Source organism: Macaca mulatta, chromosome 6, assembly GCF_049350105.2.
Source record: "Macaca mulatta isolate MMU2019108-1 chromosome 6, T2T-MMU8v2.0, whole genome shotgun sequence".
Classification (NCBI taxonomy): domain Eukaryota; kingdom Metazoa; phylum Chordata; class Mammalia; order Primates; family Cercopithecidae; genus Macaca; species Macaca mulatta.
Genome location: NC_133411.1, coordinates 166788548 through 166809843, shown reverse-complemented (window position 1 = coordinate 166809843; position 21296 = coordinate 166788548). Strand labels below are relative to the sequence as shown.

At 44.6% G+C, this 21296-nt stretch overlaps 1 pseudogene; it reads left to right on the top strand.

The window, feature by feature from the left end:
* The first annotated feature begins 17313 nt into the window (after nucleotides 1-17313).
* On the top strand, nucleotides 17314-17686 carry LOC106999002 (large ribosomal subunit protein P2 pseudogene; annotated as a pseudogene).
* Nucleotides 17687-21296: the final 3610 nt, after the last annotated feature.

Here is a 21296-nt window from a genome sequence, read left to right as displayed (position 1 = left end):
CCTACCGACCCCCTCCACTGTGTCTGCCTTCTCTAATCATGTATCTCCCTGGAAGGTGTAAATGCCTTTGCCTCAGGCAAGGATGCCTTTTCTACAGCACCTCACGGAGCTGCAAGCCAGTTTTTAAAAGGGGAGTCATAATTTTCTGCTGGCTGAGTGGAGATAACAACTTACAAAGTTACTCGGGAAGGAATGGAAGTGTTTTGAGTGTGAAAATGTGATGTGACATGATGACATGGTGTGTAATGCAGTGAGCAATTGAAGAGAAAAGAAGGAGAACTTATAATAATTACAACAATAACAGTCCATATCAACTCTTCTTGTCCAACCTACCTAAAGTGGCCAAGTCATCACCATCAGAATTACTACCATCTCATTTCTGTATAGCATTTGTCACTATCACACATTTTTCGTTTATTATTACCTCCTCCCACCTGATATTGAATATAAGGTTCACAAAAGCACAAACTCTGTCTGATGCACTGCTCTATCTGCAGATATTACAACCATACCTGGGCCCAGAGTAAACACTCAATAAATATTAGTTGAATAAATAAATGAATGAGCATTTTACTCTGCAATAGGGGGTGGGCCAAGTATTTAATACAATTTAGTTATATCACTGAATCTTTATGCTAATCCAAGGAATTAAGTTTTATTGTCTGCATTTCACAAGTTCTTTTTTTTTCAGTTTTTTTTTTTTAATACTTTATGTTCTAGGGTACATGTGCACAACATGCAGGTTTGTTACATATGTATACATGTGCCATGTTGGTGTGCTTCACCCATTAACTCGTCATTTACATTAGGTATATCTCCTAATGCTATCCCTCTTCCCTCCTCCCACCCCATGACAGGCCCCAGTGTGTGATGTTCCCCTTCCTATGTCCAACTGTTCTCATTGTTCAATTCCCACCTATGAGTGAGAACATGCGGTGTTTGGTTTTCTGTTCTTGCAGTGGTTTATTGAGAATGATGGTTTCCAGCTGCATCCATGCCCCTACAAAGGGCATGAACTCATCCTTTTTTATGGCTGCAACATTTCACAAGTTCTTATGGCCTAAGTGTGTAGTGACGCATTTGTAATCTGCATGTCATAAAGTTACTAATGATTTCCTAGTCCTCGGATCCAAAATCTCCTTCTCAATGAAATTTTCCCTCATCATTCCAGCCTTGTTTCCACATTGGAGACTGTTGACCTTAAGGTTCCTCCTAGAAAATCTTTCTCGGATTCCACACATTTGGTCATTCAACAAAAGTTGTTCGAGCACCAACTATGAGCCTGTCACGATCCTATGTGCTGAAGGTGCAAACCTCTGATGGCCAAGCAGGAACTGGCAGGGTCCCAGTGCAGTGATGCTGGTTTTCTCCCTACCATTTCTTTTTTTTTTTTTTTTTTTTTTTTTGAGACGGAGTCTCGCTCTGTCGCCCAGGCTGGAGTGCAGTGGCCTGATCTCAGCTCACTGCAAGCTCCGCCTCCCGGGTTCACGCCATTCTCCTGCCTCAGCCTCCCGAGTAGCTGGGACTACAGGCGCCCGCCACCTCGCCCGGCTAGTTTTTTGTAGTTTTAGTAGAGACGGGGTTTCACTGTGTTCACCAGGATGGTCTCAAACTCCTGACTGACTACAAGTGATCCGCCCCCCTCGGCCTCCCAAAGTGCTGGGATTACAGGAGTGGGCCACTGTGCCCAGTCAACAACTTTGGATTTGTACAAGAAGAAAGTGTTTTGGTTAAGGAGTTTTCCATATTGACTCTAACTCATCTCAGATTGGGGATTAAATCAAAATCAGTACAATAGGGGCATTAAGTAGGGTATAATAACTAAGTTGTGAGGGTTTTAAATTCAGGTAGAAGCCCTGATCCCACCTCCTATAGTGAAGCCTAAGGCCTTAGGCCTTTTGCTGTCTTGTAGGTGCAGCTGAGAGTGTATTCATTTTACTGAGAGCCCTGATGCTGAACCCACATCAACAGAACCTATAGTGAATTTACTCTCAAATTAAAGGGGATACATTCTGAAGTTCTCTGAAAGCCAGTATTTACAATTACAAGAGTGGTTACAACCAAACTAATGTTGATGTTAATTCCTTACTTTTGTCTCTCATTTTCCAGTCCAAATAACTTTATATCATCCATATCAATTATTCAATATTATATTACTTATTCACTATAATAGATGGAACTGAAATTACCCTTCTCCCTTTGTAAAGTCTCCTTTGGTTACATCATTTTACATATGATGTAACCAAAGTTCAAAGTGGCAGTAACTTGTCCAAGGTCACAGTTAAGTCTGCCTCACCAGGTAGAGTTAGGAGTTGAGATGAAGTCTCCTCATTGAATTTAATCTACTCTACTTTTTGCCCAGTCTGCCTGTCACCCTTTGAGGTCAGTTTTCCCACCACTAGTTTGCTATTTCAGCTGTTTCAGACCCACTGGCCTGATCCAATGCATTAAGGATACTTTTCTTTGTGCTGAGCCATACAGAACTCGTTTTTTTTTTTTTTTTTTTTTGATTGCCATGATATTTGGAAGGATGAAAGACAGAGATAGAAGCCCTGGTAGGGAACAGCTGCTTCTATTACTGTTTATAGGATTCATTGAGCTGAAAATTGTGATGTATCTTTGGTTTCTCCTTTGTAATTGCTCTCAGAGAATAGATGCCACAAATTCTGGATCGTTTGGGAGGATAGGGTGCTTGATGGATTCTACTTTAGAGTTGTTGGGTTGAGATAAGGTGGCAGGGGTATGTCCTGGTGGAAAAGAGATGCAGATTTGGAGCTTAGGGGAAAGATCAACATTAAAGATACAGATTAATAAGGCATCTATATATAGGTGCATGCTTAACAGGGAATAGTAGCTGAGATAGTCAAGTGGAAGTGTACACAGAGAGAGACTTACAGCTGGACCTCAGGGATGCTCACATTTTGGGGATTGAGGGAAAATCAGGACGAGCCAGTGGAGGAGGATGAAAAGAAATGGTGGGGAGAGGCCGGGCGCGGTGGCTCAAGCCTGTAATCCCAGCACTTTGGGAGGCCGAGATGGGTGGATCACTTGTAGTCAGTCAGGAGTTTGAGACCAGCCTGGTCAACATGGTGAAATACCATTTCTACTAAAAATACAAAAATTACCCGAGCCTAGTGGTGCGCTCCTGTAGTCTCAGCTACTCAGGAGGCTGAGGCAGGATAATCGCTTGAATCCAAGAGGCCGGGCTTGCAGTGAGTCAAGATCATGTCACTGTACTCCACGGTGAACTCTGTCTCCGGGGGAAAAAAAAAAAAAAAAAAAAAAGTTGTCCATAGACTTGGAGTAGGAAAAACAAATGAAAAATTCTTGGCCCAGTAGACTCAGGTAACCGGAATGCAAAGATTGACAGTTTAGCATAAAAGTATTTTGCAGGTTATCTCAACCCCATAATCAAAGGTGGAGGAATTCTCTCTACTTCAAGAAAGGCAGACTGAGCTCACCCAGGGCCACCACTCATCAATAAACAGTGCCTGAAAAAGAAACAAAAACAGTACCTGTATACACATTCTTTGAGAAACAGTGCTGTGATCCATTAATGATTTCTGCCATGGTAAGGAGGGAGATGCAAGGGAATAATGGGATAATCTCACATATTTGTCCTCTTAGGGGGTCAGTCAGTTTTAGATGTGTTCCACTAATCACGGTCAATAGAGATCAACGTTTTCTTTTTGTATTATGCAAAACTGTGTATATAATTTTGACCAAACAGGCCGGGCGCGGTGGCTCAAGCCTGTAACCCCAGCACTTTGGGAGGCCGAGACGGGCGGATTACGAGGTCAGGAGATCGAGACCATCCTGGCTAACACGGTGAAACCCCGTCTCTACTAAAAATACAAAAAAAACTAGCCGGGCGAGGTGGTGGGCGCCTGTAGTCCCAGCTACTTGGGAGGCTGAGGCAGGAGAATGGCATAAACCTGGGAGACAGAGCTTGCAGTGAGCTGAGATCCGGCCACTGTACTCCAGCCTGGGTGACAGAGCGAGACTCCGTCTCAAAAAAAAAAAAAAAAAAAAAAAATTTTGACCAAACAAATTTTACTTGAATCAAGCTAAGAAGCATCTGTTTCCAATACTGTAATGCTGAGGTCAAAGCTATGGGTTTAATCCCTCTGGGCCAGTTAACTTTCCTCTGTTGAGCAATTCCTGATTTCATTTGATCCCTTGTCAAAGTCATACATCTACATTTTTTTTTTTTTTTTTTTTTGAGATGGAGTCTCGCACTGTCACCCAGGCTGGAGTGCAGTGGCACAATCTTGGCCCACTGCAAACTCTGCCTCCCGGGTTCAAGCGATTCTCCTACCTCAGCCTCCCGAGTAGCTGGAATTACAGGCATGTAATGTATATTTTGAGATGGAGACCGAAATTCCATCTCAAAATATAAAAATCCAGGTGGAGTGGATCTTCATTCTGAAGGTGCCTGTGTATACGGGTTAAATAAATTTGTATGCCTTGTCTCTAAGGCATTAAAAAAATCCAAGTAGGTTTGTTTTTTTGGGGGGGTTTTTTTGGTTTTTTTTTTTTTTTTGAGATGGAGTCTTGCTCTGTCACCCAGGCTGGAGTGCAGTGGTATGATCTTGGCTCACTGCAACCTCCGCCTCCTGGGTTCAAGCAATTGGCCTGTCTCAGTCTCCCTAGTAGCTGGGGTTACAGGTGCCTGCCAACATGCCTGGCTAATTTTTATATTTTTAGTAAAGACAGGGTTTCGCCATGTTGACCAAGCTGGTCTCGAACTCCTGACCTCAGGTGATCCACCTGCCTCGGCCTCCCAAAGTGCTGGGATTAAAAACGTGAGCCACCGTGCCTGGCCCCAAGTGGGTTTCTTTATATAAAATGACAAGGTTATTTTAAAATATATAGAGAAATATAAAGGATATGCAAAATAATTTTGAAAAAGAAAAACAAATTATGGAAACTTACACTACTTGATTTCAGGAGTTATAAAATTATCTTAAACAAGAAAATGTAATATTGGTGAAAAGACATGCTATTGGATCAACAGAACAAAATAAAGAATCCAAAAAACAGGCCGGGCGCGGTGGCTCAAGCCTGTAATCCCAGCACTTTGGGAGGCCGAGACGGGCGGATCACAAGGTCAGGAGATCGAGACCATCCTGGCTAACACGGCGAAACCCCGTCTCTACTAAAAACACAAAAAATTAGCCGGGCGAGGTGGCGGCGCCTGTGGTCCCAGCTACTCGGGAGGCTGACACAGGAGAATGGCGTGAACCCGGGAGGCGGAGCTTGCAGTGAGCTGAGATCTGGCCACTGCACTCCAGCCTGGGCGACAGAGCGAGACTCCGTCTCAAAAAAAAAAAAAAAAAAAAAAAAAAAAGAATCCAAAAAACAGATCCATACATACTTACTAAGTTCATTTATAGTAAAGATGTCAACGCAATTCAATGGGGAAAAAATAATCTTTTCAACAATTCATACAGCAAAATAAACCTCACCCTTATTTTTATACCATATCCAAAAAAAAAAAAAAGACTCTCAAAATTAAACATAAATAACTAAAACTATGAAACTTTTAGATTTAGAATAAAACAGGCCAGGTGTAGTGGCTCATGCCTGTAATCCCAGCACTTTTGGAGGCCGAGGTATGTGGATCATCTGAGGTCAGGAGTTCGACACCAGCCTGGTCAATAAGGTGAAACCCGGTCTCCATTAAAAATACAAAAATTAGCTGGAAGTGGTGTCATGCACCTGTAACGCCAGCTACTCGGAAGGCTCAGGCAGGAGAATTGTTTGAACCCAGAAGCAGAGGTTGCAGTGAGACAAGATTATACCACTATACTCCAGCCTGGGCAATAGAGCGAGACTCTGTCTCAGAAAAACGGCAGGGTGCAGTGGCTCATGCCTGTAATCCCAGCACTTTAGGAGGCATAGGCAGGCAGATCATGAGGTCAGGAGTTCAAGACCAGCCTGGCCAACATAGTGAAACCCTCGTCTCTACTAAAAATACAAAAATTAGCCAGGCGTGGTGACATGAGCCTGTAGTCCCAGCTACTCGGGAGGCTGAGGCAGGAGAATCACGTGAACCCAGGAGGCAGAGGGTGCAGTGAGCCAAGATCATGCCACTGCACACCAGCCCAGGCGACAGTGTGAAACTCCATCTCAAAGGAAATACAACAAAAAATACATAGGAGACTGTGTGATTTTCAATTTTAGGTATCAGATGAACTGGATTAAGGAATACGTAGAGAGCTGGTAAAGCATTATTTCTGGATGTGTCTTCCCAGGGAACACTGGCACAGGAGTCTGCCAACTGAGTGGGAAATATTTGACCTCAGTGTGGTTGGGTACCATTCAATCATCTGGGGTTCTGATAGAACAAAAAGGCAGGCCAGGCACAGTGGCTCACACCTGTAATCCCAGCACTTTGGGAGGCCGAGGCAGGCGGATCACCTGAGGTCGGGAGTTCGAGACCAGCCTGACCAACACGGAGAAACCCTGTCTCTACTAAAAATACAAAATTAGCCAGGCGTGGTGGCACCTGCCTGTAATCCCAGCTACTTGGGAGGTTGAGGCAGGAGATTCACTTGAACCTGGGAGGCAGAGGTTGTGGTGAGCCGAGATCGCGCCGTTGCACTCCAGCCTGGGCAACAAGAGCGAAACTCCATCTCAAAAAAAAAAAAAGAAAAAAAGGCAGAAGAAAGGGGATTTCACTTATCTCTATCCTATAGCTGGGGCAGTCTTCCTCTCCAGCCCTTGGACATCATAACTCCAGGCTCTCTGGCCTTTGGACTATGGAACCTATAGCAGGAGACATTTTACCCCCGCAACAGATTCTCAGGCCTTCGGTCTCAGACTGAGAGTGACACCAACAACTTATCTCAACCCTGGTTGAGACTTTCAGACTTGACTTGAGCCACACTACTAGTTTCCCAGAGTCTCTAGCTTACAGATGGCCAATCAAGGGACTTCTTGGCCTCCATAATTATGGATCCAATTACCTTAATAAATTCCCATAAGAGTTCGAGACCAGCCTGACTAACATGGAGAAATCATGTTTCTACTAAAAATACAAAATTAGCCGGGTGTGGTGGCACATGCCTATTATCCCAGCTACTCGGGAGGCTGAGGCAGGGGAATCACTTGAACCCGGGAGGCGGAGGTTGCAGTGAGCCGAGATTGCGCTGTTTCACTCCAGTCTGAGCAACAAGAGCGAAACTCCATCTCAAAAAAAAATTCCCATGATTATGGATCCAATTCCCTTAATAAATCTCTTCTCATATATCTACATCTGTCTGTCTGTCTGTCTGTCTATCTATCTATCTATCTATCTATGTACATATCCTATTGGTTCTGTCTCTCTGGAAAACTCTTGACTAATACACTTTGGGAGAGGTAAACCTTTTTTTTTTTTTTTTTTTAAAGACAGGATTCTGCTCTCTCACCTGGACTGAAGTACAGTGGTGTGATCACAGCTCACTGCAGCCTTGACTTTCTGAGCTCAAGCGATTCTCCTACCTCAGCTTCATGAGTAGCTGGGCCCACAGGCACACGCCACGATGCCTGGCTAGTTTTTGTATTTTTTTTTTGTAGAGATGGGGTCTCCCTATGTTGCCCAGACTGGTCTCAAACTCCCGAGCTCAAGCAATTTGCCCATGTCAGCTTCCCAAAGTGCTGGAATTACAGGCATGAGCAACTGCGCCTGGCCAACTTTTTTTTTTGAGACAGTGTCGCTCTGTCATCCAGGCTGGAGTGCAATGGCATGATCGCAGCTCACTGCAACCTCCGCCTCCCAGGTTCAAGTGATTCTCCTGTCTCAACCTCCTGAGTAGCTGAAATTACAGGCACACGTGGCCACGTCAGGCTAATTTTTTTGGCATTTTAGTAGAGATGGGGTTTCACCATATTGCCCAGGCTGGTCTCGAACTTCTGAGCTCAAGCATTCCACCCGCCTCAGCCTCCCAAAGTTGGGGCCGTGCCCAGCCCCAACATTTTAAAAATAAGATCCAGAGAGCCTTATTTAAAGGGAGAATGGGCCTAAAAAGAAGAATAATAAATAAATGAATAAGACCCATAAATTTGGCTGGGCACGGTGGCTCACGCCTGTAATCCCAGCACTTTGGGAGGCCGAGGTGGGCAGATCACAAGGTCAGGAGATGGAAACCATACTGGCTAACATGGTGAAACACCCTCTCCACTAAAAACACAAAAAATTAGCCGGGTGTGGTGGCTGGCGCCTGCAGTCCAACCTACTCGGGAGGCTGAGGCAGGAGAATGGCAAGCACCCGGGAGGCGGAGCTTGTAGTGAACCGAGATCGCACAACTGCACTCCAGTCTGGGCAACAGAGTGAGACTCTGTTTCTAAAAAAAAAAAAAGACCTGTAAATTCAATAAATTGGACTTCAACAAAATTTAAAACATATTTCTCTACAAACAACACATTTAAGAAAATGAAAGGCAAGTCCCAGTCTGGGAGACGATATCAGCAAATAGGTATCTGACAAAGCATTTTAGTTAGAATATATAAAGGACACTTATAACTCAATAGTAAGAAAACAAACAGTGTTATAGCTCTTTTAGAATTTGTCTAAAAATGTAAAAATTTTAAAAAGAAAACAATTATAAAGTGAGCAAAATATTTGAACAGATATTTTACCAAAAAAGAAATACAGATGACAAGCATACAAAAAGATGCTCTTTTTTTTTTTTTTTTTTTTTTTTTTTTTTTTTTTTGAGACAGTCACACTCTCTCACCCTGCCTGGAATGCAGTAGGATGATCTCGTCTCACTGCAACTGCTGCCTCTCAGGTTCAGGCAATTCAAAAGCCTCAGCCTCCCAAATAGCTGGGACTACCAGTACACGCCACCACACCTGACTACTTTTTTGTATTTTTTTAAGTAGAGATGAGGTTTCACCATGTTGGCCAAGGTGGTCTAGAACTCCTGACCTCAAGTGATCCTCCCACCTCAGCTTCCCAAAGTACTGGGATTACAGGCATGAGCCACTGTGCCTGGACTTGTCATTATTAATAATTAAGGAACATGGAATCAACCCAAATGCCCATCAATGATAGACTGGACAAAGAAAATGTGGAACATATACACCATGGAATACTGTGCAGCCATAAAAAACAACAAGCTTATGTCCTTTGCAGGGACATGGATGAAGCTGGAAGCCATTATCCTTAGCAAATTAACACAGGAACAGAAAACCAAAACTGCATGTTCTCACTTATAAGTGGGAGCTGAACAATGAAAACACATGGACACAGGGAGAGGAACAACACATACTGGGGCCTTTCGAGGTGCTAGGGAGGGAGAGTATCAGGAAAAATAGCTAACGCATGTGGGGCTTAACATCTAGGTGATGGGTTGATAGGTGCAGCAAACCACCATAGCACACATTTACCTTTGTAACAAACATGTATGTCTTGCACATGTATCCTGGAACTTAAAATAAAACAAAATTTTAAAATAATAATAATGATTAAGGAAGCACAAATTTAACCACAATGAGATATCATCACACAATCCTTAGAATGGCTACAATTAAAAAGACTGACAATACCAGAGTCTAGCTCTGTCTCCCAGGCTGGAAAGCAATGGCGCGATCTCAGCTCACTGCACCCTCCGCCTCCCAGGTTCAAGAAATTCTCCTGCCTCAGCCTCCTGAGCAGCTGGGATTACAGGCAAGTGCCACCACTCCTGGCTAATTCTTTTTTGTATTTTTGTAGAGACGGGGTTTCACCATGTTGGCCAGGCTGGTCTTATACTCGTGGCCTCAAGTGATCCACCTGCCTCAGCCGCCCAAAGGGCTAGGATTACAGGCGTGAGCCACCACGCCAGGCCTGCAACTGACACTTTCATACACATTGCTGGTGGAAGTGCATAATGACAGACCCACTTTGAAAACACTTTGGCAGTTTCTTAAAAAGTCAAATATATACCTACCATACAATTCACACATTCTTCTCCTAAGTGTATACCCAAGAGAAGGCTGGGCGTGGTGACTCACATCTGCAATCCCAGCACTTCAGGAGGCAGAGGTGGGTGGATCACCTGAGGTCAAGAGTTTGAGACCAGCCTAACCAACATGGCAAAACCCTGTGACTACTAAAAATACATACAATTGGCCAGGCATGGTGGCGCACGCCTGTAATCCCAGCACCTTGGGAGGCTGAGGCAGGCGGATCACAAGGTTAGGAGTTCGAGACCAGCCTGGCCAATATGGTAAAACCTTGTCTCTCCTAAAAATACAAAAATTAGCTAGATGTGGTGGCGGGTAGGACACTTTCATACACATGAAAGTGAGTAGGTGAGCAGTAGTCTCACATACTCAGAAGGCTGAGGCAGGAGAATCACTTGAACCCAGGAGGTGGAAGTTGCAGTGAGCCAAGATTGAGCCATTGCATTCCAGCCTGGGTGACAGAGCCAGACTGTGTCCCCTCGAAAAAAAAAGAAAATAAAAAAATACATACAATTAGCCAGGCATAGTGGTGGGCGCCTGCAATCCCAGCAACTTGGGAGGCTGAGGCAGGAGAATTGCTTGAACCCAGGAGGCAGAAGTTGCAGTGAGCCAAGATTGAGCCATTGCACTCCAGCCTGGGTGACAGAGCCAGACTCTCTCTCAAAAAATAAAAATTAAAAAAAAAAAGACTTGCATGTGAATGTTCACAACAGTTCTATTTGTGATAGTGAAAAACTGGAAACAACCCAAATGTCCTTGAAGAAGGAAATGGATAAGCAAATTGGAGATCCATACAATGGAATATTACTCAGCAATAAAAAGGAACAAACTATTGATACACACAACAACATGGATAAACTTCAAAATAATTACACTGGGTAAAAGAAACCAGATAAAAAAAGATGATCCCATTTATGAGAAATTCTAGAAAACACAAATACACAAATAATCTATGGTGAAAGAAAATAGATCAGTGGTTCCTGAAGAATTTGGTAAGGGGAGAGAGGAAGGAATTCTTTTTCTTTTTCTTTTTTTTTTTTTTTTTTTGAGACAGAAACTTGCTCTATCACCCAGGCTGGAGTGCAGTGGCATGATCTCAGCTCACTGAAAGCTCCACTTCCTGGGTTCAGGCCATTCTTCTGCCTCAGCCTCCCAAGTAGCTGGGACTACAGGCACTCGCCAACACACCTGGCTAATTTTTTTGGTATTTTTAGTAGAGACAGGTTTCACCATGTTAGCCAGGATGGTCTTGATCTCCTGACCTTGTGATCCGCTCGCCCGGCCTCCCAGAGTGCTGGGATTACAGGCGTGAGTCACAGCGCCTGGCCAAGAGGAAGGAATTCTAACGGGGCATAAAGAAACTTCTGGAAGCTATGAACATTTTCATTACATTGATTTTGGTGATAGTTTCACAGGTTTAGGCATATGTCAGAACTCATCAGTTTTTTTGTTTTTTTTTTTTGGAGACAGGATCTCACTTTGTCACCCAAGCTGGAATGCAGTGGTATGAGGTTGGCTCAATGCAGCCTCAATCTCCTAGGATCAAGCCATCCTTCCATCTCAGCCCCTCAAGTAGCTGGGACTACAGGTGTGTGCCACCATGTCTGGCTAATTTCTTGTATTTTTGGTAGAGATGGGGTTTTGCCACTTTGCCCAGGCTGGTCTCGAACTCCTGAGCTCAAGCCATCCACTCACCTTGGCCTCCCAAAGTGCTGGGATTACAGGCAGGAGCCACCACACCTAGCCCCAGAATTCATCAAATTGAACATATTAAGTGTATGCTGCTTATTTTATGACAAGTACACTTCAATAAAGCAATTTTTAACAGCATGGAAAAAACTAGAATTTTAAATAAATGTAACATTTAAAAAGTTATATTTGGGCCAGGCGTGGTGGCTCACACCTATAATCCCAGCACTGTGGGAGGCCAAAGCAGGTGGATCACTTGAGGTCAGGAGTTCAAGACCAACCTGGTTAACACGGTGAAACCCTGTCTCTACCAAAAAGACAAAAATTAGCCAGGCGTGGTGGCGCACACCTATAATCCCAGCTACTCAGGAAGCTGAGGCAGGAGAATCACTTGAACCCAGGAGGTGAAGGCTGCAGTGAGCCAAGATTGCACCGCTGCACTCCAGCCTGTGTGATAGAGCAGGACATGGTCTCAAAACAAAGAAAAAAATGTATTTGATTTATGAAAGTACAGCTATTACATGTTTCTGTTTGCCCTAATCGTGTTTTCTAAAATTGTGATATATATTATTTCTAAAATGTTTTATTTTTTCTCAAATATACTTTTATATTTGCTCTTTATAACAAAAAGTTAAATAATAAAAAAATTTAAAAGGGCCATGGTCAGGTACAGTGGCTCACGCTTATAGTCCCAACACTTTGGGAGGTTGAGGCAAGAGGATCACTTGAGCCCAGGAATTTGAGACCAACCCAGGCAACAAAGTGAGACCCTGTTTCCATAAAGAACAGAAAAATTGTCCAGGTGTGGAGGTGCACACCTGTGGTCCCAGCTACAGGGGAGACTGAGGCAGGAAGATCCCTTGAACCCAGAAGGTCAAGGCTGTAGTCAGCCTTGTTCGTGCCACTGCACTCCATCCTGGGCAACAGAGTGAGACCCTCTTTTAAAAACTAATAACGAAAAAAATAGCTGGGTGCAGTGGCTCACGCCTGTAATCCCAGCACTTTGAGAGGCCAAGGTGGGTGGATCACGAGGTCAGGAGTTCGAGATGAGCCTGACCAACATGGAGAAACCCCGTCTCTACTGAAAATACAAAAATCAGCCAAGCGTGGTGGTGCGCACCTGTAATCCCAGCTACACAGGAGGTTGCGGCAGGAGAATCGCTTGAACCTGGGAGGCAGAGGTTGCAGTGAGCTGAGACCGTGCCACTGCACTCCAGCTTGAGTGACAGAGCAAGACTCCATCTCAAAAAATAATAATAATAATAAATAAAATTGTTGCAATAAATATCTGACAGAGATTGTGTTTCTCTCTGTGTGTATACATATACATATCTTTACACACTTTCACTAACATTTTTAAGACAAAAATTTAAACATAAGGTGCTAGTGAAACCGCCCTTGCAAAAATTATGACTGGGAAAATTATCACAGTGAAAGGGACCTGACTTAATTGTATCTACCTTGCTTCTAACCTCCAAGCTGTCTTTGCTCATTCCTGGGCATAGGCTGATGCCTGTTCCTAAGTTTGAGAGGAACTTACTTTATAGTTTAAAACAAAGACAATAGCTGGGCGCGGTGGCTCACGCCTATAATCCCAGCACTTTGGGAGGCTGAGGCGGGCAGATCACAAGGTCAGGAGATCGAGACCATCCTGGCTAACACGGTGAAACCCCGTCTCTACTAAAAATACAAAAAATTAGCCAGGCGTGGTGGTGGATGCCTGTAGTCCCAGCTACTCGGGAGGCTGAGGCAGGAGAATGGCGTGTACCCGGGAGGTGGAGGTTGCAGTGAGCCGAGATCATGCCACTGCACTCCAGCCTGGGCGACAGAGCGAGACTCCATCTCAAAAAAAAAGAAAAAAAACAAAGATAATAACAACTCTTTCCCAAATCAAACCCCTTCTTGCCTGGGGAATAGGAATAGACACCCTTCACAGAACTAACAATTAGCTACACGATTAGAAATTATGGTTTAGGAGTCATTCAGCTGAAGGTTGCAAGATTCTGAACCTCCCTAAATTGCTTTAATATCACTTTTGTAAAGCTTAAGATCAGTGCCTGAGATATTTTGCATATTCTGCACTCAGTGGATCAGCTGGCACCACCCACACAGATAAACTGCCTCATCTGGTCTTGTGGCCCCCACCTAGGAACTGACTCAGCACAAGAAGTCAGCTTTAACTTCCTATGATTTCATCTCTAACCCAGCCAATCAGCACGCTTCACTTTCTGATACCTTACCCACAAATTCTCCTTAAAAACCCCAATCCCAGGGTTTTCGGGAAGATTGATTTGAGTAATAACTCCATCTCCCATATGGTGTGTCCAGCCTCCCACCAATAAAATTCTTTCTTTACTACAATGCCATGGTCTTTATTTGTGCAGCAGGCAGGAAGAACCCATCAGATGGTTACACTGGGTCAAAGGATATGCACTTAAAGTGTTCATAGATGATTCCAAGTTTTCCCCAAAACTGGTTGCACTAATTTATGCCCTTTTCTGCCTTACTTCTATGTCAACATTGAAAAATATATGCCAGTATATGAAGGAGGGTAAGGAGGAGGAGAAGAAAAAAAAAATGCCAATATGATACAGAGAAATAGTATCTTGCTTCATTTTACGTTTCTTTCCTTTTTTTTTTTTTTTTTTTAAGACAGAGTTTCGCTCTTGTTGCCCAGACTAGAGTGCAATGGCACGATCTCGGCTCACCACAACCTCCGCCTCCCAGGTTCAAGTGATTCTCCTGCCTCAGCCTCCTGAGTAGCTGGGATTCCAGGCATGCGCCACCACGCCCGGCTAATTTTTGTATTTTTGGTAGAGACGGGGTTTCTCCATGTTGGTCAGGCTGGTCTCGAATTCCTGACCTCAGGTGATCCACCCATCTCAGCCTCCCAAAGTGCTGGGATTATAGGCGTGAGCCACCGCGCCCGGCCATTTTACGTTTCTTTATTAAAAATATTTAATATTTCATATTTTTCATATCTAACGGGGCTTATATTTTTTTCTTTTTTGAGTTGCCTATTCATATTCTTTGCTCTCTTTCTACAGAGTTGTTTATATGTTTCCTTTTTTTAACTTTCTTTTTTTTTTTTTTTTGAAACAGAATCTTGCTCTTGTTACCCAGGCTGGAGTGCAGTGGCGCAACCTCGGCTCACCACAACCTCCGCTTCTTGGGTCCAAGCGATTCTCCTACCTCAGCCTCCCAAGTAGCTGGGATTACAGGCATGCGCCACTATGCCTGGCTAATTTTGTATTTTTAGTAGAGACGGGGTTTCTCCATGTTGGTTAGGGCCGTCTTGACCTCCCCACCTCAGGTGATCCACCCGCCTCAGCCTCCCAAAGTGCTGGGATTACAGGCGTGAGCCACTGCGCCCGGCCAGTTGTTCGTATGTTTCTTGTTGGTTTTAGGAGTACTTTATCTTTTAAGTACTTTTTAGGTAAATATTTGCAAATATTTTCATCCAGCCTACGGTTTTTCTTTTACCTTTTCGTTTTAATGTGGTTTACAGTGTTCAGCTTTTTGCTTCTTTGTGCTGTATTTTTGGTCATATCATCTTAATTTATAATCAAAATTTTTAATGTGTGCTATTGGTCACAAGAAGGACTTAGTGACAGTGTGAATCTATCAGTGTAAGAATTCCCCACATGTAGAAAAACTGCAAATGTGTAAATCCTAATGAGGTTGGCCAGAAGCAAAGCCATCCTCATGAAGCGAAGAATTAGAGCTATTTTCCTGCTCTAAATAACCTAGGTATCATTTAGGGAAGTCTACAGAATTCTAATTTTAAATTGAGAAACTCTCTGAGAATGTTTAACTGATATTCACATTATGTTTATAGAATTCCAAATGGAATTTCTTAGAGCTTATTCAACCAAGGGAATCGAAAAATAAGGCACTCATGTTATCACCACCATCACTACCCCCTTTCTTTACTCATTGTAGATAATGCTAATTGATCGCTCTTTCTTCCAGAGCCCACATGTGGTCTAAAAAGTTTTCTCTATGCATCAGTAGAGTAAACTGTTACAAACAGATTGGGATGGGCACATAAGACAAAACCTGTTTTGCCACCTGGTTCTAGCCCGGTATTTCATATTTAGAAGAAGAAATGAAGGGCCAGGTCGAGACTGTGACTTAACACGGGAACATACAGCAAGTTAGTTGTAAAGCCACAGCTCAAAAGCAGCCTCCTGCTGCCCAACCTAACGCTTCTTCCAGGGCATGACTATGTCCCGCTTCTTCTGCCACCACCAGAGGTGGCCCCTCATAGAACAGAATATGTGATAAGGTCCCTTACAAAGAGTAAATTATACATAAAAACATTTTAGTCACAACATATATGTCAACAGCATCCTAAGAGGGTTAAAGCTGGGTTAGGAAGGGGCCTTGTTGGGCAATCAATGGGAACACTAATCTGTAAGGGGCCCTGAAATACACTGACAAACATGAGGAAGTGGAGAACTTGTCTCAGGGAAAGCTCTGTACGGAATTAAATGAAATATGGAATAAAGTGGTTGCAGAAGGAGTGAGGAAGAAGAGTTGCCTCAAGGAGCAGGTCCAGTACCACCACAGAGTCACTAAGCTGCTTGTCTGATGAACTTTTTTTTTTGGAGAGTGGAACAATAATACATTATTGGAGGCCAGAAGCAGTGGCTCACACCTGCAATCCCAATACTTCGAGAGGCTGAGGCGGGAGGATCGCTTGAGGCCAGGAGTTTGAGACCAGCCCCGGAAACATTGTGAGACCCCCCATCTCTACAAAAATTTTAAAATTAGCTGGAAATAGTGACTCATGCCAGTAGTCATAGCTACTTGGGAACCTGAGGACTGCTTGATCCCAGGAGCTTGAGTTTACCCAATGCACTCTAGCCTGGGTGACAGCATGAGACTCTGTCTCTTAAAAAATTAAATAAATAATTGGGAATAATAAAAGAGAAACTAAAGGTTGACAAAAGCTAGCCTCCTCCTTCATCCTTCCCCATGCTTGTACCACTTCTCCTCTAAACTAACAGTGACAAGTATCTAAGGACTATCAATTTAGAGTATCACCACATTATTAACCTACTCTGAGCACCAAATTGCTAGTTCTCAGAGGCACTGGCATGTCTCCAGCCAGCTTTATTTACTCCCACCCTAAACTCTTCCATCTTGTCTCCTCTAAAAAGGCTTCCTGCCTAGCGCTGTGGCTCACGCCTATAATCCCAGCACTTTGGGAGGCCAAGGCGGGCAGATCACGAGGTCAGGAGTTCGAGACCAGCCTGGGCAACATAGTGAAACCCCGTCTCTACTAAAAATACAAAAGTTAGCCGGGTGTGGTGGTGCGTGCCTGTAGTCCCAGCTATTCAGGAGGCTGAGGCAGTAGAATTGCTTGAACCCGGGGAGGCGGAGGTTACAGTGAGCCGAGATTGCGCCATTGCACTCCACCCTGGGCGACAGAGCGAAGCTCCGTCTCAGAAAAAAATAAAAATAAAAATAAAAATAAAGGCTCCCTGGGCCTGGCTGGGTGGCTCACACCTGTAATCCCAGCACTTCAGGAGGCCAAGGTGGGCAGATCACCTTAGGTCAGGAGTTCAAGACCAGCCTGGCCAACATGGTGAAACCCCATTTCTACTAAAAATACAAATATTGCTTTTCCTCCCTGACCACCGCCGAGGTCGCACGCATGAGGCCTCTCCACCGCCGCCGCAATGCAATACATTGCCTCCTACTTGCTGGCTGCCCTCGGGTGGGGGGGGGGGTAACCCCTCCCCCAGCAACAAGGACATCAAGAAGATCCTGAACAGCGTGGGCATCGAGATGGACAACGACCAGCTCAGCAAGGTTATTAGTGAGCTGAATGGAAAAAACATTGAAGACGTCATTGCCCAGAGTGTTGGCAAGCTTGCCAGTGTACCTGCCAGTGGGGCTGTAGCCGTCTCTGCTGCCCCAGGCTCTAAAGCCGCCGCTGCTGATTCCACTCCCACTGCAGCAGAGGAGAAACATGAGAAGAAGGAGGAGTCTGAAGAGTCAGACAAAGACATGGGATTTGGCCTCATTGATTAAATTCCTGCTCCCCTCCAAATAAAGCCTCTTACACATCTCTCAAGTTAAAAAAAAAAAAATTAGCCCAGCATATATCAGGTGCCTGTAATCCCAGCTACTCAGGAGGCTGAGTGGGGAGAATCGCTTGAACCTGGGAGGCGGAGGTTGCAGTGAGCTGAGATCGCGCCATTGCACTCTAGCCTGGGAGACAGAGGGAGACTCCGTCTCAAAAAAAAAAAAAAAAAAAAAAAAGGCTTCCTGGACAGCTGCCCTGCCCATGCTACCGATTTCTTTTCTTGCTTATCATCTGCACCCTGACTAGGCCCTGGGAACATGCCAGCTGTTATTGGCAAGCATCTCTCAATGGAAGTACAACCTGCTTCTTCTTCACAGTCATAAACTGTGCCTTTTCCTCTTTCATATGTTACACAGCACCTGGTTAACACAATCTTGCTCAAAAAGTATTCATGGCCGGGCGCGGTGGCTCAAGCCTGTAATCCCAGCACTTTGGGAGGCCGAGACGGGCGGATCACGACGTCAGGAGTTCGAGACCATCCTGGCTAACACGGTGAAACCCCGTCTCTACTAAAAAATACAAAAAACTAGCCGGGCGAGGTGGTGGGCGCCTGTAGTCCCAGCTACTCGGGAGGCTGAGGCAGGAGAATGGCGTAAAAACCCGGGAGGCGGAGCTTGCAATGAGCTGAGATCCGGCCACTGCACTCCAGCCTGGGCGACACAGCAAGACTCCATCTCAAAAAAAAAAAAAAAAAAAAAAAGTATTCATTTATTAAATGGCAGAAAGAATATTATGGCAACTTATGGGCTTGACTTTCAAAGGATCCATGGAGACCTTGGAAGCAAGCTTCAAGGCCTATCTCATTGGCTCCTCTATTATCCATACAAGGATTCTGCTTAGAGAGGCTTTTTTTTGTTTTTTGTTTTTTGTTGCCCAAGCTAGAGTGCAGTGGGGCACTCTCAGCTCACTGCAATCTCTGCCTCCCAGGTTCAGGTGATTCTCATACCTCAGCCTCCCAAGTAGCTGTGATTATAGGCACACACCACCACGCCCAGCTAATTTTTATATTTTTTCGTAGAGACGGGGTTTCACCAGTGCTGGCGGGGCTGGTCTCGAACTCCTGACCTCAAGCCATCTGCCTGCCTCGGCCTCCCAAAGTGCTAGGATTACAGGCGTGAGCCACCACGCCCACGCAAGAGGCATCATTTTGAATTGCTGCTATGGTTTGACTGTGTCCCTCAAAGCTCATGTTTTAGAAACTAAATCCCCATTGCAGCAGTGCTGACAGGTAGAGACTTAGAGGTAATTAGATCATGAGAGCCCCTCATTAATGAATTAATGCTGATATTGTGGGAGTGGTTTCCTGATAAAAGGGTGAGTTTAGCCCCTTCCCCCCCATGTCTCTCTCCCTATCATCTCCCTCCCTCTCCCTCCCTTCTTTCCCCCTCCCTCCCTCTCTTGCTCTTCTGCCACATGCCATGGAATGATGCCACAAGAAGAACCTCATCAGATGCCTGCACCTTGCTATTAGACTTCCCAGCCTTCAGAACTGAGAGATTTTTTTTTTTTTTTTTTTTTTTTTTTTTGCCGAGACAGGGTCTCCTTCTGTCACCCAGCCTGGAATAACGTAGTGGGGCAATCATGGCTCACTGCAGCCTCAACCTCCTGGGCTCAACTGATCTGCCCACCTCAGTCTCCTGAGCAGCTGGGAATACAGGCGTGCGCCACCATGCCCACCTAATTTTTGTATTTTTTTGTAGAGAGGGTGTTTCGCCATGTTGCCCAGATTGGTCTCAAACTCCTGGGCTCAAGTGATCCACCCCCTCAGCCTCTCAAAGTGCTGGGACTACAGGTGAGAGCCACCCCATGAAGAAATTTCATTTTTCTTTTTTTTTTTTTTTGGAGACAGAGTCTTGCTCTGTCGCTCAGGCTGGAGTCCAGTGGCGCGATCTCGGCTCACTGCATCCTCCGCCTCCCGGATTCACATCATTCTCCTGCCTCGGCCTCCAGAGTAGCTGGGACTACAGGTGTCCGCCACCACGGCTGGTTAATTTTTTTGCATTTTTAGTAGAGACGGGTTTTCACCGTGTTAGCCAGGATGGTCTCGATCTCCTGACCTCGTGATCCGCCCACCTCGGCCTCCCAAAATGCTGGGATTACAGGCATGAGCCACCCCACACCAGGCCGAGAAATTTCTTTATAAATTATGCAGTCAGTGGTATTCTGCTGTAGCAACAAAAAATGCACTAAAACAATCACCTTAGTTGTTTTTATTTTGCAACTGATTCCCATTTAATCACAGGGTTATAGATATGTAACATGTACTTCTACCTCCCCTCATGCCTAAGGCTCACAGCAATTTGTGGTGAGGCCCACATGGAATTTATTTATCTTCTATCTTGAAGGTTGAAATAGGGGAGAAAGGTAGGAAAGAAATAAAAGTGGGGCAGAAATAAGGGAAGGATGTGGTGAATGCTGATGTGAGTTCACTGATAAATGCTAAACTTTATTTAGAAGAGTGGCTCTGGCCAGGCAGTGGCTCATGCCTGTAATTCCAGCACTTTGGGAGGCCAAGGCAAATGGATCACAAGGTCAGGAGATCAAGACCATCCTAGCTAACACGGTGAAACCCTGTCTCTACTAAAAATACAAAAAATTAGCCAGGCATGGTGGCAGGCACCTGTAGTCCCAGCTACTCGAGAGGCTGAGGCAGGAGAATGGTGTGAACCTGGGAGGCGGAGCTTGCAGTGAGCTGAGATCGCGCCACTGCACTCTAGCCTGGGCGACAGAGCAATACTCTGTCTCAAAAAAAAAAAAAAAAGAGTGGCTCTTAACTGTGAGGAGATTTTGCACCCCCAAGTAGGTTGCCAAATTATAGGTAGTATACCCAGTTACATTGACACATACTAAAGATTATTCAGGCTGGGCGCAGTGGCTCATGCCTGTAATTCCAGCACTTCAGGAGGCCAAGGCAGACAGATAACTTGAGGTCAGGAGTTCGAGACCAGCCTGGCCAACCTGTTGAAACCCCATCTCTACTAAAAATACAAAAATTAGCCGGGTGTGGTAGTGCACATCTGTAATACCAGCTACTAGGGAGGCTGAGGAAGGAGAATCACTTGAACCCAGGAGGCGGAGGTTGCAGTGAGCAGAGATCACATCACTGCACTCCAGCATGGGAGATAGAGTGAGACTGTCTCAAAATTAAAAAAAAAAAGTACTCATTATATCTCTAAAATTCAAATTTAAGTAGGCATCTTGAATTTTTATTTGCAAAATCTGGCAACCCTAACCCAGGGGACATGTGCCAATTTCTGAAGACATTATTTATTGTCACAACTTGGGAGTGCTGCTGGTATCTAGGAGGTAGAGGCCAAGAATGCCGCTAAACATTCTCCAATGCACAGGGCAGGCCCCTTACAACAAAGAATTATCTGGTCTAAAATGCTAATAGTGCCAGCATTTGACTTAGCCTGACTTATAGCCTCACTTAGAAGGATGACTTTATCACTACAAAGAACTTATTATCACTAAAATATCACAGAAGGAAAACAGTACACATGTATATATGTAGGCACATATATTCCCCCACCCTGCCCCCTGAAAACATGTTTTGTAAGTTTCTGTCTTTTA